The following is a 15,952-nucleotide window of genomic DNA, read 5'->3' on the forward strand; positions in this document are numbered from 1 at the left end:
CCATTTACCATGATGTGGGCGAGGGTTTGGACTTATGGGAGACCCCAGATGTAATTTCAGTAAGTGCTTCTGTCACTGCCATCGCTTACAGTGGTTAACATAATGCCTAATGGATCAGTACAGACCTGGACAGTAATGCCTTTGTCTGATTCTATCTAGTGTCTTCACAAATTCCATGTGACAAGATGTCAGAGTATCATGGGAATATTTCAGAATATCTGGCTGTAGATGAGGTGGGATGACGAACAACCATTTATGAACCATTGGATTATAGTTCCTCATATACAATGTTCACTTTATTAATTGGAATTCTTCTTTTGTTGGTTCCTCATCCTTAAAGGCTTCTATGGTCTTCAGCAATGCTGGATCTGTTCAGTAGCAATGTGATTTAATGAAGTAATGACTGAGATTTTGTCCACACTGCTGTCTTCTGCCACAGGATGCCTTGAAAGGCAGTCTGCAACCTGTTTTTGTGTATCACTGTGACCTTGCATTCCTGAAGCCTAAGTGCCATTGTCGGCAGTCAACCTGATGGATCCTTCAGACTAGTCAGTAAGCATAGAGAATGTTGGTCTGTCAGAATGGTGAGAGGGTTAACCAAGTTTCATCCCACTGGATAACAATAAATGAAGCCGGAACATGTTGATGGCCCAAACAACTGCAAGCCACTCATTTTAGGTAGTACTGTAGTTCATCTCGGACTTGGACAGTACTCTACAAATATAAGTTAGCACCTTTTCAGCACCTTCCTGAATTTGTAATAGAACTACACCCATCCCATAACCACTAGTGTTGGTACGAAGTTCTGTCTTGGCATCCTTGTCTCGCAACACTAAAGACTGGAGATGGTGTTAGGACCTTCTTAAGAGCAAAAAAAAGTCTCTCTTTGCACCTGGTTCCAGGAAAATTTGGCATCTCCCTGTAGTAGTTCTTGCAAGGGACCATGCCTTGGTACAGAAGTCCTTTATGAATCACTGATAATATTAGCACATTCCAAGAAAACTTCTCACATCACAAATGTGCTGAGAGTCAGAAAATCTCCGACTGCTCTTATTTTCACTGGATTGTGATGGACACCACTGCCAGTCACTAGGTGCTCAAACATTTTTATTTCTCTGGCAACAAAGAGGTTCTTTTTCGAATTGAAGTTGAGATAGCCAGGCAGAACACACGTCAACATGGTTATAAGGTGGCTTAGATGTTCTCCAAATGTTTTTGAAAAATGACAATGTCATCAAGACCTCCATTTAAGGTGCCAAAACAAGTTGTTCATTGTACATTCAATGGCGGCTTGAGCATTACATAGTCCAAATTGAATAACTCTGAACTCATGCGTAGCTTTCCTGAAGGAGCTCTATAAGCAGTTATCACATAAATAGGCAGTGTATTAAAAAGGATTTCAGTGCAATGTTCTCACGACACTGTTCTGCTGTAAATTGCAGTCAGAGTTTGTAGGGAGTGTACTAGCAGTTCTTTGAGTTAGGTTAGTCCTGGAAATAAGGCTGGGTACCAAAAATCAAGCAGAGTTGTGTGTTTCCCGTTTCTTGTGCTGCTTCTGCTTGCCTCTGATACTGCTGATGATGTACACACACCAGGTAGTGAAAGGTCTTAAACTGCTAAAAGACTGTGGAGGGACCAATATTGACGAAGGGTCTTGGGTGACAGTACTGATGAAAGGTCAGCAACAGATGAAGTTTCTGAAATTGCTGTTGATGAAGGCACGAAGATAGTTGTATGTTTAATGGTTGCTTTTTGAGACGGAAAAATCACTGTTGCTGCACCTAAAGTTTGTGACAATGTTTCTATCAGTTCTTCCACTGTTTGCACAGGTATAGTTGGGCCCTCTACATTTGCCATTGCAGGCAGGAGAATTGGAATTCTGGTGACTTTAAATGCTGATAAAATGGCTTTTATTATTTTGGCACATACGATTTCTTTACCTCTGTTACTCCTATGCACACCATGCTTTGTAAAGTGTTCACTTACACAGCTGTCAACAGGTATGAACATTGCATTAGGAAATGATTTACAAAATTTTTGTAAGCATCTGCATTTATTAGTCACCTGGACATTAACTTTCAGGAATAATTTCCATTGCCAAAAAACTGGATATACAGTGCAAGATTATATTCAGTTCGTAAAAATGAACCAAAACCAAGAATTCCAACTGGTACTGGGCAGAAGTGTGTTATAAAGAGTATGATGTACAAAACTTTTAGGAAAGTATGTTGATCAAGACAAACTGAAAGATCATGTAAGAAATCTCTCACAGAGACTCAGTTTGAGAGCTTTTCTCTGAAATACACTCCTCAGAAGGTGCTAGAATGGCTCACTTTGGTTACTTCTAATCCCTTATAGCTTATAAAATAGTTTTCTGAGGTGAAACTAAGAGTCTTTTAAATGAAATTTTTACATTACAGAAAAAAGGTATTTGAATCTTATCACATAGGGCTATTTAAAAAGTTGTGTATGACTACAGTACACTCCCCATACACATACAAATGTGAGTTGATGACAAGGGCTTATCTTGCAGGCCTGCAAACTAAAAGCGATTACCATAGTTATAACACTCGCAACTGTGGGTCCCTCCATCTACAGCAAGCAACAACAACTCATCTTCAGAGACAAGTGAGCCACTTTTGTGCTATTGTTTATCATGCATGCCCAACACACATAACGAGGATGGAGAAGGAAATGACTTTTAGAGCAGAGCTAAAAACATTTGTCATTGAGTGTTTCTAGAGTGTAAGTGAATATGTTACCTTACAGAAATACCAGGTCCTCATTTATTGTTGAGGACTTCTTAATTTGTTAATAGATGTAGCACCTATGCCGTGTGTGTCTTTGCAAAAGAATGTTGCTGCTGTTGGTATCCTGTTTTCTCTATTTCAGACTCCTCAGAAATAGGAATCTGTTATAAGAACAGTTGTAATGGGTATAGTATTGGCAGGTGTGTGTGTGTGTGTGTGTGTGTGTGTGTGTGTGTGTGTGTGTGTAATTTTATGAAGTGGTTCATGTTTTAGTTACATCACTGATTATACTTCTTGTGCATGACATACACTTCTTGTAAGCTAGATACATATCTTTTCTTTGCAAGTCATGTACTGAGCAAGGTGGCTAAGTTAGTTTTAATGTATTGGATTCACATATGGGAGGAGTGGGGTTAGTGCCCCATCTGGCCATCCTGACTTGGGTTTTCATGGTTTTCCCAGGTTGCTATACTCTTACTGAAATGACCTTGTGACTGATGTTTCAGTGAGCCGAGTGGTAGAGAGCAGCTGCCACCCAGTGGTAGTTCTTTCTTGAGTGCCACATGCTTGCTGTGTTCTTTGTTATGTAGGTACATGCAGCACCTTGTGAAGTGTGGCTGTCTACAAGTTGGCAACACTGCTGCCCCGCCTCCCCACACCATTGCTCTGTCAGTTACCACAGGGTAATTTTAATTCATCACAAGGTGAATGCTACACAATTTTCAGAATTTTAGTTCTTTTCTAGTTTTCTATATAATTAAATAGTTAATTAAAAAAGAAAAACAAAACAAAAAACAGAAGATATACTTAATATGTACGTTTATGCACATTTTTATAAAGTTCATATTTTACAGTTTGCCTCTTATACATTTCACAAATTACACATTTACATGTTTGAAAATAATGACCTAAAGAACCAAATAATTATTTGTTTTACTTGTACAAACAGGAAAATTCATTGTTTTATTTCTATTACCTACTTATTTCTAAATTCCATGTTTGTGTTACTTGTAGTATTGTTGTTATTCTGTCATCTGCTACTACGACTGTTGATATTTTTAAAAATATTGACATACTACCCTATAAAAGTAACTATACTGCTGGTTTTAGAGCTGCATATTTAAGTATTGACTTATTATTAGATATTCTGTTCATCAACAAGTTAACAGTCTGCTTATCCCCCTTAGAGCAAGAATTGAAAGGAAAATGATGCACCCTCACACTTGGCAATAACCACTTTGCTAACAATGGTAACTCCTTGTAAGTGGCACAATTAAAGGTGTCCCATGGGTCCGTCTTTTGCTTTTGTCACATATCGGATTTGTCCAGAACACTTCATGTCGACTTCCCTGTTTTTACATTTCTGCCAACGCCAGTGGCCTAGCAGTTGTAGTATCCAAACTACATGGTGAAGCTAAACGTTGCAGTTTCTGTTGGTATCACCGATCACGTCAGCATTCCCTCTCACACGTCTCTGTGCACTGCAAAGACCAATCTTCAGTCTATGGCAATATCCCAGAAAATTGGTGCACAGACTGAGCCTTATGGGCATCCTTTTGTGTTCCTGCTACCCACTGCATCAACCTATCTTTGCAGTAGTTGAGTAAGCTATTGTTAAGACTGTTGGTGTCTGCATATATAGATTCGTGAACAAGGCAGGCCACCAGAGATTATTGAAAGCATGTGCTATACCTATTGCTACTGCTTATTTTTCATGTATGTCCTGTATTATTTCCAGTACCTGGTTAACTACATTGTTTATTGAGATTTTTGGCCTAAAACCATAATCATGCGGACTAAGGTCAGATAGCGTCATGTGTGACCATAGACGGTTGCACAGGAGACCCTCCTGCACCTTAGCCAAAGTGTTCGAGAGCCAGATGGGCCTGTAATTCTTTGGGTCTGCTGGGCCCCGATCCTCTGATTTTTTTATGATTACTGCATTCACTGTTTTCCACATGGCAGTGCTTCATTCAGTGCTCTGTTACAAAGGGGCTGACATGTGCAACAGTATTTTTAATGTTTTCTGGATGTATGCCATCTGGACTGCGAGTCTTCTTATTCTTTGTTTTATTGGTAACACTACCTCTTCCTGGGCAAGTGGGACAGTAATGGAGCCATTTGTGTAGGTGTCCTCCATTTGTCATCATAAGTCTGTGTGATGTTGCTGGTCATTCGCTTTTTCATCATCAGGAATTGTATTCAGCAAGTTCTCTGCTGAACACCTCCAGCCCCTTGAAGTAGTGCCATCCATGTGCCTAAAAGCTGACTGTACTGTCAGCATCTTTACCTTACCTATTAGAAGTGTAAACGGTTTTGTAGCTGAAATTTGAAAAAATTGTTCCAGTGATCTTGTCTGGTCTTGCATAATTTGTTTTTTCTTTTTGCTTCGCATCACGGTATAGTTCCAATCTTACACCCCCCTCTCTTGTGCCTGTTTTTGCTTTTTGGAAATGTTTCCTTTTGTCTCTAGCATCTGCCCTTCGTTTTGTTAACTTAGTGAACCAGGGGAGTTTCTGTTTCAGTGCATGGTCGGTCTTTGGGATAGTTAATTGTTGTGCTTTTTGAAGCAGATCTGTCAGAATATCAGCTTTATAGTCTATGCTACCACTGACAGTATGGAGGGAAAATTCTTCAACCACATCCCTAATTATTGCCAGTCAGCCTTGCTTAGAAGAAAATGTTGTTTTTGTGGATGTGAAGTTTGTGTGTTCGTGTTTGTGTATGTTTGGTTTGGTTTTCTTTTGCTTTAAGGCGCAAAAACAACTGGGGTCACTTGCGCCCAAGTCAAAACTATAGAACATGAAGACAGAGAGGACAGACAGACAGACAGGAGCAAACGGCTATACATCAGTTTTAATTAACATAAGAGAAGACAGCTAAAAACAGGGACATGGAGAAAGGGCTAAAAAAGACACCATACAGAAACAGAGGTCCAAAACTAAAAATTAAATGGCCTTCGCCATATTGCTTTGCTGGATAAAAAGTAAAACGTGGTCGACAGCCTGCACATCATTTGTGAAAATGGCCAATAACTCAGACAGCAAACCGAAGCGAGAATGTAAACAGTTAAAAAATGGGCATTCCATCAGCAAGTGGCGGACAGTTAAAACTTGGGTGCAATGTGTATGAAGTGGTGGAATAGCGCCACTTATCAAATGACGATGGCTGCAAAAGGCTCTATGTCATATGAATACTGTGCACACATGGATATGATAATCCAAAATTCTTATCCATGCATAGCTTCAGCTGTGGTTACATGTCCAGAACAAACCTGTGTTACTTTTCTGACTGTGTAATTTATGCTCACTATTACAATTTCAGCCTTCGCATTTTAGGACCTGGTAACTGTTATGAGATGTTTGGGAAGGCCTGGAAGTCCCGTGCAATGCATATATGGCTCTTGGAGACATATTGTATCTGCCTGTACTTCATTCACAAGTCTGCGCAGTTCCACTCCAACCAAAGTGCTCCTATTGCAGTTTAGTTGTAAGATCGTCACAGTGGGGGGTTTCTAGTACAGGCATAGCACTTACGTGTTGTCTCTTTAGCATCATAATAAATGTGCCCATTTGCCCTGATAAAGACCTTATAAACTTTGTCTATGTTCAAACCTTCACCTCTTTATGCACACGCTTGTCCTAAGAGTCTGCAGAGCTGGCAGATTCTCCATCCTAAGTATCATTTTGTTGGTATGCTCTGTTGTAGGGAAACAGCTGGCAGGTTCTCGGTCCTAAGTACAATTCCATGGTACATTTCCCTTATCCTCCAAATAATCTGTTTTGCTCCTCCTTTGTTCTCCAGAGCTTTCCACACTTTACTTCTACGTACACTATCATACACTTTTTCATTGTCCAGGAAGATCTATTCCATATTCATAGTGTTGTTCCTGCAGCTGTCTTACAGCAAAAATTAGATCCACCATGGACCTTCCTGTTCCGAAGCCATGTTGCTCTTCTCTCTTTCTTCCTTCTAATTTTGTCCAAATTCGTGCTTCCAAAATTTTCTCAAAAGTCTTTGCACAATGACTCATCAATGTAATCCCCCAATAGTTCTTGCATTCTTTTTTATTTCCCTTCTTAAAGACTGGGACAATTATTCCATTCTTCCAGTCTTCTGGGATCATCTTCTGTCTTCACACAATTTTCATTACTTGATATAGCCATTGTATCCCTACCTCTCCTGCTGCTCTCACCATCTCTACACTTAGCTCATCCAGAACTGGTGACTTCCCTCCCTTCATCTTCCTCAATGTCTCTTCCACTGTAACTGTTAATTAGTGGGAAAAAAAATTAAGGAGGCAGATGGCAAAACAAGAGGGGAATTGTGCGAGCTTCGTTCATCACATCACCCCCTCATTGGATTGACCAGATAAGATATTGCTAATAACTAAATGGGCAATTCAGTGACCACAATCGGGTTTAACAATGTACACACAAAAAAATTGTTACATAAGAAATCTTATAAAAACTACAGTACATATGTTTTTTTCAAATTTATACTTATGTGAACTGGCCATATAAAAATCCCCATACAAAATAATTACATACAGATCACAACAACTGAAGTTACGAAACAATTACCGATTTTGCCCTGTAATGAAAGGTACTAACTAATAACAGTCAAAATAAATTAGAAAATCAATTACATACATAAAACTAAGAACAAAATTAGATCTGATGTTATATTCTTCAAAACTGAGGGCCAACCTTTCTCTTTTTTGAAAATTTGGATTATATTCACGTATGTTAATGGTAAATAGTTAAAAGTGAAAAAATGAATTTAAGGAGGCAGATGGCAAAACAAGAGGGGCATTCAAATTATCCCAGTTTGCTTCATCAAAAGCAGTCTGGAAAATTTCCCTATTTTCTAACCTACTTATGCATAATCTACCCACCAATCGGCAGCACAAAACAAACACACACACACACACACACAAACACACACACACACACAAAAGACTGTTGTGGTTGGCAAGCTTTCGGAGCCAGTGGCTCCTCCTTCAGGCAGAAGGGTTGAAGTGTTCTGCCACCACTTGGGGAGTAGATTTTTTATCCATCTAATTAAATAATTTTATCAATAATTGATTGTTTTCGCTGTTATCTACTTATGCATAAGTTACTCTCAAAATTGCTGTAATCAATTCATTATGATTGTGTTGTTTGGGGTTTCTGGGTGTGTCCTGTGAAACATCCTGAGATTTGTCTTCCTCTATTGTTTGTGTACACTGGGAATTGCATATGGATGAAGTATTTTTAACTGTATTATTAGGTAGATTGTTTGAGTTTAACATTCTACTTCCAATATCTCTGTTTTTTGAATACTGTTTGCCTATTTCAAAGTTATTTGGCAATTGAGTCTTTTCTTTGTGGCTATTTTCACTGTGCGTCCATGCCGTGTGTGCTGCTACCATATGTAAAACGTATGGGCTTTATGTAAGGCCTGCATTTACTAGAATCATGTTCTGAATGTAATTTTAATGCTGTGTTTTGACCTAGTGAACTGTCAACAGGTGTCGTACCTTTTCATGTTTCTTGTACTGGTGTGTCAATATGTATAACTGTTCCTTATTTTTCAGTGCTGTGAAATGAATATGTATTGGTCTCAGTGAGGTGCCCTATGTATCCTTTTGTGTTTGTTTTCTGACTGTTTTGTTACATTGCCCACTACATTGGTAGAAAATGTCCTCTTCCAGCTCTTCCTCTTGTAGCAGAAGTTTGGTCTGGAAGATCGTCCACTGGATCATTTTGTGTTTTATCTGCCTTCCTATGAGGTACTCAACGGCTCCCTGCACACACCTCATCTATGTAATCAGTGATGTTAAAATATCTTTGCCATAATTATGTCAGTTTGCAGTAATGTAAGTGTGTTTGTTTCTAGCTTTGTTAATTGTGCAATACCCACATGTTGTTGCTAAGGGCACACCACCAATCTCTCATTTTAGTTGATGGTTTCTTATGTTTTCACTTGCATGTATTGTTTCTTTGCACATCTACATCCACCTGTAAGGAGGGCTTCAGTGTCTGACCATTGTACTTGTGCTCCTTGTTAGTGAATGTTGTCAATAACGTCATATTCGATGTGCTCTAATTGCCTGTCCTACAATTTCTTGTAGATAGGGCAGTCAGGTCCCCCTGCCATATCACAGGTCCTGTTCCTGTAATTTCATGGTATACATCCAACTGTGGCTTCCTCTCAGCATTCTAACTTCTTGTGGCTGGCTTTGCACATTTTTCACATACAGGTTCTTTATTGCAACATTTTGGTGAGTGACCTAGTGCCCAGCAGCTGAAACATTTCTGAACTGCCACACAATCTTTGATGTGTAAAGAGTAGAACTCAACATTAACTTTTTCCCTTTGCAGCAGAAAAAACAAACCCTTGAAGTGACTTCCAGGATGTTATTAACTGCTCATTTACATTGTGAGCCCGTTTTGAACTTCATTTTGACTTCCTGGTAGAACTCCTCCTTAGAGATGTGCTCACTTAAACTGATGTCATATAGTTACTCCAGGAAGTCCTGATCAGTTCCTGAGTAGTTCCAACTTGATACACTGCGAGGTGAGGTCAGAATTTCCTCGGTTCTTCATATCTAGTATCTTTTAGTTGTGCTGTCTTTTCTACAATTTTCCTTTTATCTGCTTGTGTTTCTGTTTCTAAGATGACTGTGTTTGTTGTGGATCTGACTGCTTTTATTTTTACTTTGTCTTGTGTGGGATTGATTGGCATCGTGATTGTTTTCCAATTTGAAGAAAAGAACACTCAACTGTTTTGATTCAGATTGCCGTATGCGTTCTCCTACTCTGCTCTTCAGCTTTGAAGCTGAGCCAGCGGCCGCAACTGTGGCAAAGGACAGTGGAGTTGACTTACTTTCTGTTCTTAATCTTTGACTTTCTGATTTGAGATCAGTTATTTCTGATTCCAGATGGTGCATTCGTTCTAGCGCATCTGGTGCATTGCCATTAGTTAATTCTTTATGTAACTGATATTTATTTATTTATTTCCCTCATTCTGCTCTTCTAATTTTGCTCGAGTGATGACAAGTGTCCAAATTTTGTTTCTCCCTGTTGCTGGTATAACTGTTAAGGTTCTTTTATGCCTCAGTTCATTTTGAAGCTCCATAAGAATATCGTCAAGTATGGTGATCTTTTCTACAGTCGATGCAGCCGAAGATGTTACCAACGATGCCGTTTCACAAAGGTACTTCATTTTATAGCCCGTTTTTCTACCGCTTAGTGTGCTGTCATTTTGTTTTCCTTCTGAAATAATGTTGATTACTAGTTTTGGTGATCACTGTCGCTACATGGACTAGTGGTGGCTGCCACCAGCAGAGAGCGAGTAGTTTTCTCCAGTACCCATGATTTCACATGGATATGGAGACAGTGCAATCAGATAGGCACAAAGAGCGCATCCCAAATTCTTCACAGCATGAGGTATTCGGAGCAAAAATCACTTCTATTTTTCTAAAATATAGTCAGTTTCTGGTCTCTTTGGCTGTAGGCTAAAAACAGAAAAAACAGGGCAAATTGTCACATGCCAGTTGAATGATGTTCCTCAGTCCTGATTCTACTTTGCTTGGTGCCACCCACATACAGACACCATTGTTGCTGACACGTCTGCTGTTTCTGCTATCGCTGATGTCACATGCCACCTCCACTGCTGAAGCTGATGTCTCAGGTGGCCGGTGGTGTGTCAGCTGATACCATTGCTGCTGATGTAAGCCACGCTGACATTTTGCAAACCGACACTGTGCATCACAACCCAGGCAACTGAGTAACAACTGTTACACACATATAAAATCACGAAGAGTATTTACACACCTTTAACAATCACAGTATCAACTGCACAGACTGCACTCACTGACAGTGGCATCAATGGCACTATGTGCACTCGCAAACAAAGCACAGAGCGGACGTCAATGCACCACTGACACGGTGGCCATTGTGTATGTGTGTGTGTGTGTGTGTGTGTGTGTGTGTGTGTGTGTGTGTGTGTAAGTTTCTGGTACGTCCTATACGCTTATGTTGTGCCGAATGGTCAAAGGGTGAATAAATAAATAAATAAACATTTGAAACTATCTAAATGCTATCTCTGGTGGTATACTTTTCAGTTATGAATTAATGGCTTAAAACAGCACCAATACTCGTTAATATTGAAATCAATATTTCACTGAATAAGTGAGTCTACATGAAAATTCAAGGAAAATTTGTCACGCACAGCAAAATCAGTGTAAAGAATGTCAGAGTTGTACCATGCAGAAAACTATACAACATCTTATTTAAAAAAGTTATACATTTTATGCTTGGAGGTATGGTGATTGCTATTACCACTACACAGTTATGGAAAGTGGTTAATAATTTTGAAATTTCAAACTTGTCCAGTGACTGGTTGAATAAAACTATATTGAATGAAACCTATAGCCTGCAGCAGCAACTTGCAATTTCAGAATGACTGAAAGGTCTTATTGAGACCAAAATGAACTTAAAAATACGCAGGTGGGCTTGACCACATCACTAGATTAAAATCAAACTTTCAGTATAAGCCAAACATCCAAAATAGCACAGCACTCCATACACAACAAACCAGACTGCCCGTTTACATCAGAAGTTAGGAGATGAAAAAAATTTAAATTAGAAAATATAAAACTTGAACAATGTTTTTTATTCTATAAGTGACTACAATGACCATTCACTTTTTGATGTTATGTATATATTAAGCCAAAACTGAAAATACCCTCTTTCACTCATTATCATTTTCATTATGTTTATATATTTAACAGCTGTTGTCTGATGATCATCTAATAGTTTATTCACCTTGGAACATTTTACATTTCATTCGTGTAAATATTTACATATAATGCTATCAAAACATGAGGTGCATAAAACGTTATGATATTTACATCAATGACACATCATTACATATAGCATGAAAATTATATATGCAGGAACCTTTTACCCAACAATTTGTTTCAACTTAGTATGACAGTAATTTGTCAGAACTTTTACGTCACTAAGTCTGATTCCTCATACTCTTTTATGGAGTAGTATGCTTTCGCCCTAAACCACTCCTCTAAACCAATTTCAAATATACTGTAGTAAACAGAATGGGCATATTTTGGAAGTCTATTGAAAAATCTGGTACCTAGATATTTGTAGCTGTTGTAGCTTAGCTGACCTACTGTTGGGCGTAGCAATTAATTATCTGGTTCTTGGGTTGTGTTCATGTACAGACATCTTAAGGTTAAAATTATTTAAATTCTCTCTGATACTTAGAAGGCTGCTTTACATATAGAGTCCACGGACTGTCATAATACTGAACTCTTTCTAGTTATCTTCAGAAGATTCTCTCTTACTTCCTTCCTTTTTTTCTGAGCACAATTTTTCTGTGTAGCTCGCCCAACTGAGTTTCTGATTTATGTAGAAACCTAACAGTTTAATTATTTTGTAATCTTCATTGGAGACACTTAAAGTGAAAACAATGTCTTTAGTATTACTATTAATTTGCAAACAATTTGCCTGTTATCAATTATTGCATCAACCTGTATGATTAGTGTTATCTCATCTGCATACAACATGGGAAGAATGATGGTAAATCATTGTGTGTACATTGAACAAGAATGGAGCCAGTACCCAGCCCTGTGGAATGCCTTTCGTAACAGGTAATGAGCCTGATCTTTGGTTGTTTATAGCTGCCATCTGCCCTCTGTTGCTTAGGTATGACTCAATAAGGTGAAGAGCATACTCTCAAACTCTGTAGTACCGGAGCTTTTTGATAAGTATACTATGAGTAGGTATTAAAATCCATGGAGAAGAAATAAAAACTTCGAGGTTCGCTGATGACATTGTAATTCTGTCAGAGACAGCAAAGGACTTGGAAGAACAGTTGAACGGAATGGACAGTGTCTTGAAAGGAGGATATAAGATGAACTTCAACAAAAGGAAAACGAGGATAATGGAATGTAGTCGAATTAAGTTGGGTGATGCTGAGGGAATTAGATTAGGAAATGAGACACTTAAAGTAGTAGAGGAGTTTTGCTATTTGGGGAAGTAGAGAGGATATAAAATGTAGACTGGCAACGGCAAGGAAAGCATTTCTGATGAAGAGAAATTTATTAACATCAAGTATAGATTTAAGTGTTAGGAAGTTGTTTCTGAAAGTATTTGTATGGAGTGTAGCCATGTATGGAAGTGAAACATGGACAATAAACAGTTTGGACAAGAAGAGAATAGAAGCCTTCAAAATGTGGTTCTACAGAAGAATGCTGAAGATTAGATGGGTAGATCACATAACTAATGAGGTGGTATTGAATAGAATTGGGGAGAAGAGGAGTTTGTGGCACAACTTGACAAGAAGAAGGGACCGGTTGGTAGGAAATATTCTGAGGCATCAAGGGATCACAAATTTAGCATTGGAGGGCAGCGAGGAGGGTAAAAATCGTAGAGGGAGACCAAGAGATGAATACAATAAGCAGATTCAGAAGTATGTAGGTTGCTGTAAGTACTGGGAGACGAAGAAGCTTGCACAGGATAGAGTAGCATGAGAGCTGCATCAAACCAGTCTCAGGACTGAAGACCACAACAACAACAACAACAACAACTATGAGTGACAGTATCAAAAGCTTCTGGCAAATCCAGAAGTGTTGCACCAGTTGTTTTCTTACTCTCAAAGGAATCATACACTTTTGTGATGATGGTCTCAACAGCTTTGACAGTGCAGAAAAGATCTGAAACCATCCTGTGCGGAGCTAAGCACATTATTTTGCTCGAAGTGCAGGTTCAACTGTTGGTGCATACAATATTCTATAATTTTTTACATGAGTCGTATGAATGAGATCGGACAATAATTATCAGGGGATGTTGATGTAAAACTATTACTGAATTAAAGTGCGTGGAAAACAATTTGCTGATTAGAGAATACAAGAGTACAGGCATATGAGGAACAGACTATGAATATGTAATAATACAGGCATGTGCACAACACATATAAATTTCTATATTTAGTTTATTTAGTTTCAAGTTCCATGGATCATTTGCATTATTTATTGTAATAATGTGTAACGAGTCATTTTACATTCACATTATACATTAATAGCAAAACTTAAACCACTGCCAAAAAAGGAAATCTGGAAGGCATTTCAAATTATGGGCCAAAAGCCCTACTGTCTGTATTTTCAAAAATTTTAGAAAATGTTTTTATACGAGATTGTCTGATTTCCTAAATAAACATAAAACTCTCTCTCGCTCACAGCGTGGTTTCAGGAAAGGCTATACAACTAAGAGTGCAATACTTGAATTTCTTAAAGAAATCTATGCTAAACCGGATAAGAGCAATTTTCTGACAGGCAAATGCCTTGATTTATCCAAAGCTTTCGACATCATTGACCATAATAATCTACTGCAAAAGCTTGACCACTTAGGAATTAGAGGTATATCCAATGAGTGACTCAGGACATACCTATGTGGACGCAAGTAGGTGGTTGAAGTGCAATATACTGACCGTAACAAAATCAGCTACTACTACTTAGGTTATGAAAACGTGAAATATGGCGTCCCTCAAGGATCAGTATTAGAATCCATTCTGCTTCTCCTCTATATCAATGACCTTATACTGCCAAACTACCCTCCAACCCTTATTAGTGGGAAAACAAGAAAAACTAAGAGACTCTGCTATCCAAACAATGAACAGCATAGAACAGAAGTTCAGCTATAACAAGCTTATTATAAACAAAGAAAAGACAGTAAGCCTAACACTGAACTTCTACAATCCAAAAAGAAGGCACCAGCCAAATATACAAACAGAACTAAGGGGCAGAGTTCTTGAAAGTACTGACAGCACAAAATTTCTGTGTCTCTGGCTCCACAACAACACAAAATGGGAGATACGCACTGAATATTTGCAAAGAAAACTAAGAAAAACCTGATACATAATGGGGATCTTAAAAAGTTGTTGCAGCAAAGACAGCCTGTTAAATGTACACTACTTCTATGTACTGTCTGTAATTAAGTATGGCATAATCTTCTGGGTAATGTAACAACAAAGGAAATCATGCAGAGCCATATTTAAAAAAAAAAAGTTAATTCTTCCTCTTCCTTGCATTTTTATCTACGAAATGACAGTTTTTGTAAAACGATATATTGATAGACACCCACATATCTTATTAAAAATGAAGATAAACATGCATACAATAAAGACAAAAATCTGATCTTCATACGAAGCAGATGAGAACATCACTAGTACTAGTACAAAAATTTACAACGATCCACCAGACCAATAAGTAAACTCAGTAGTTTTAAGGCTGAACTAAAGGCATATTTAATTGATCATTGCTTTTAAGTCTGACAGAGTACCGTGCTTAGAAACCAAACAACCAAAATAAATATGCATTATGAATATTCTACTTTGTGTGTTGTCTCTAATGTTTATTGGATGTATGATTCTTTGCTAAATTACTTAAATATCTAGACCCTAGGACTGCATACAAACAGTATTTTATGTTGTAAAGTCTTAACCATGACAAATATCCTTGTACATGTTCTATACATGTAGGATTCGAATGACTCAATAAATAAATATATCTGGATCACTTTCTTTTTTATCTTACATGTGCTATTTTATGTGTGTACTTGTATCTTCTATTTTCATTATACAGTATTCACATAGAATTTACTTGTACATTTGCACAACAACAAAGCAAATATGCTATTGAAAAGACAAGGCACATTTTCTATATAGTTGTCCAGGTTAACAACCTTTGAACCACACAATCTTACCGAGGTCTGACTGAACGGTTGTGCAGCTTTTTTCAACATTCGTTCATTACTGAAAAGTGCAACATATGCAAAACGTTAAGATTGTTGACTCCATTTTACCCTTTTATCCCTTTAGACTCCTAGTATTTTACACAAGGTATTTCGTGTAGTTTGTGACCATTAAATTCCACTTCTGTTGTTACCGTCGTAAGATCGCAACAAATCGTGGTCTATTGTGATTTCATTTCTAAAATGCGCAAATGAATTTTCCATTCCAGAGCGCGGCTTGCCGTTCTATAAGTATACCTGAATTATTCATAACCCAAGGCATAGAGTCTAAAACAGTGATCATCATAGCTGTTAAAGGCGTTTTCCAGCCATTGACAGGCGATTTCAGAATTATACAAAAGCAGCAGCAAGTTTGCATTGTCGAAGTGTGTTTATTTTGTTCGT

General features: G+C 38.1%; 1 protein-coding gene across 2 annotated transcripts in view; it reads right to left on the minus strand.

Annotated features, from left to right (window-relative positions):
* The window catches only part of LOC124622353 (phosphomevalonate kinase), a 70,437-nt gene that overhangs the window by 53,887 nt on the left and 598 nt on the right, over positions 1 to 15,952 (minus strand). The window lies entirely within an intron of this gene.

Source organism: Schistocerca americana, chromosome 7 (genome assembly GCF_021461395.2).
Source record: "Schistocerca americana isolate TAMUIC-IGC-003095 chromosome 7, iqSchAmer2.1, whole genome shotgun sequence".
Taxonomy (NCBI): Eukaryota; Metazoa; Arthropoda; class Insecta; order Orthoptera; family Acrididae; genus Schistocerca; species Schistocerca americana.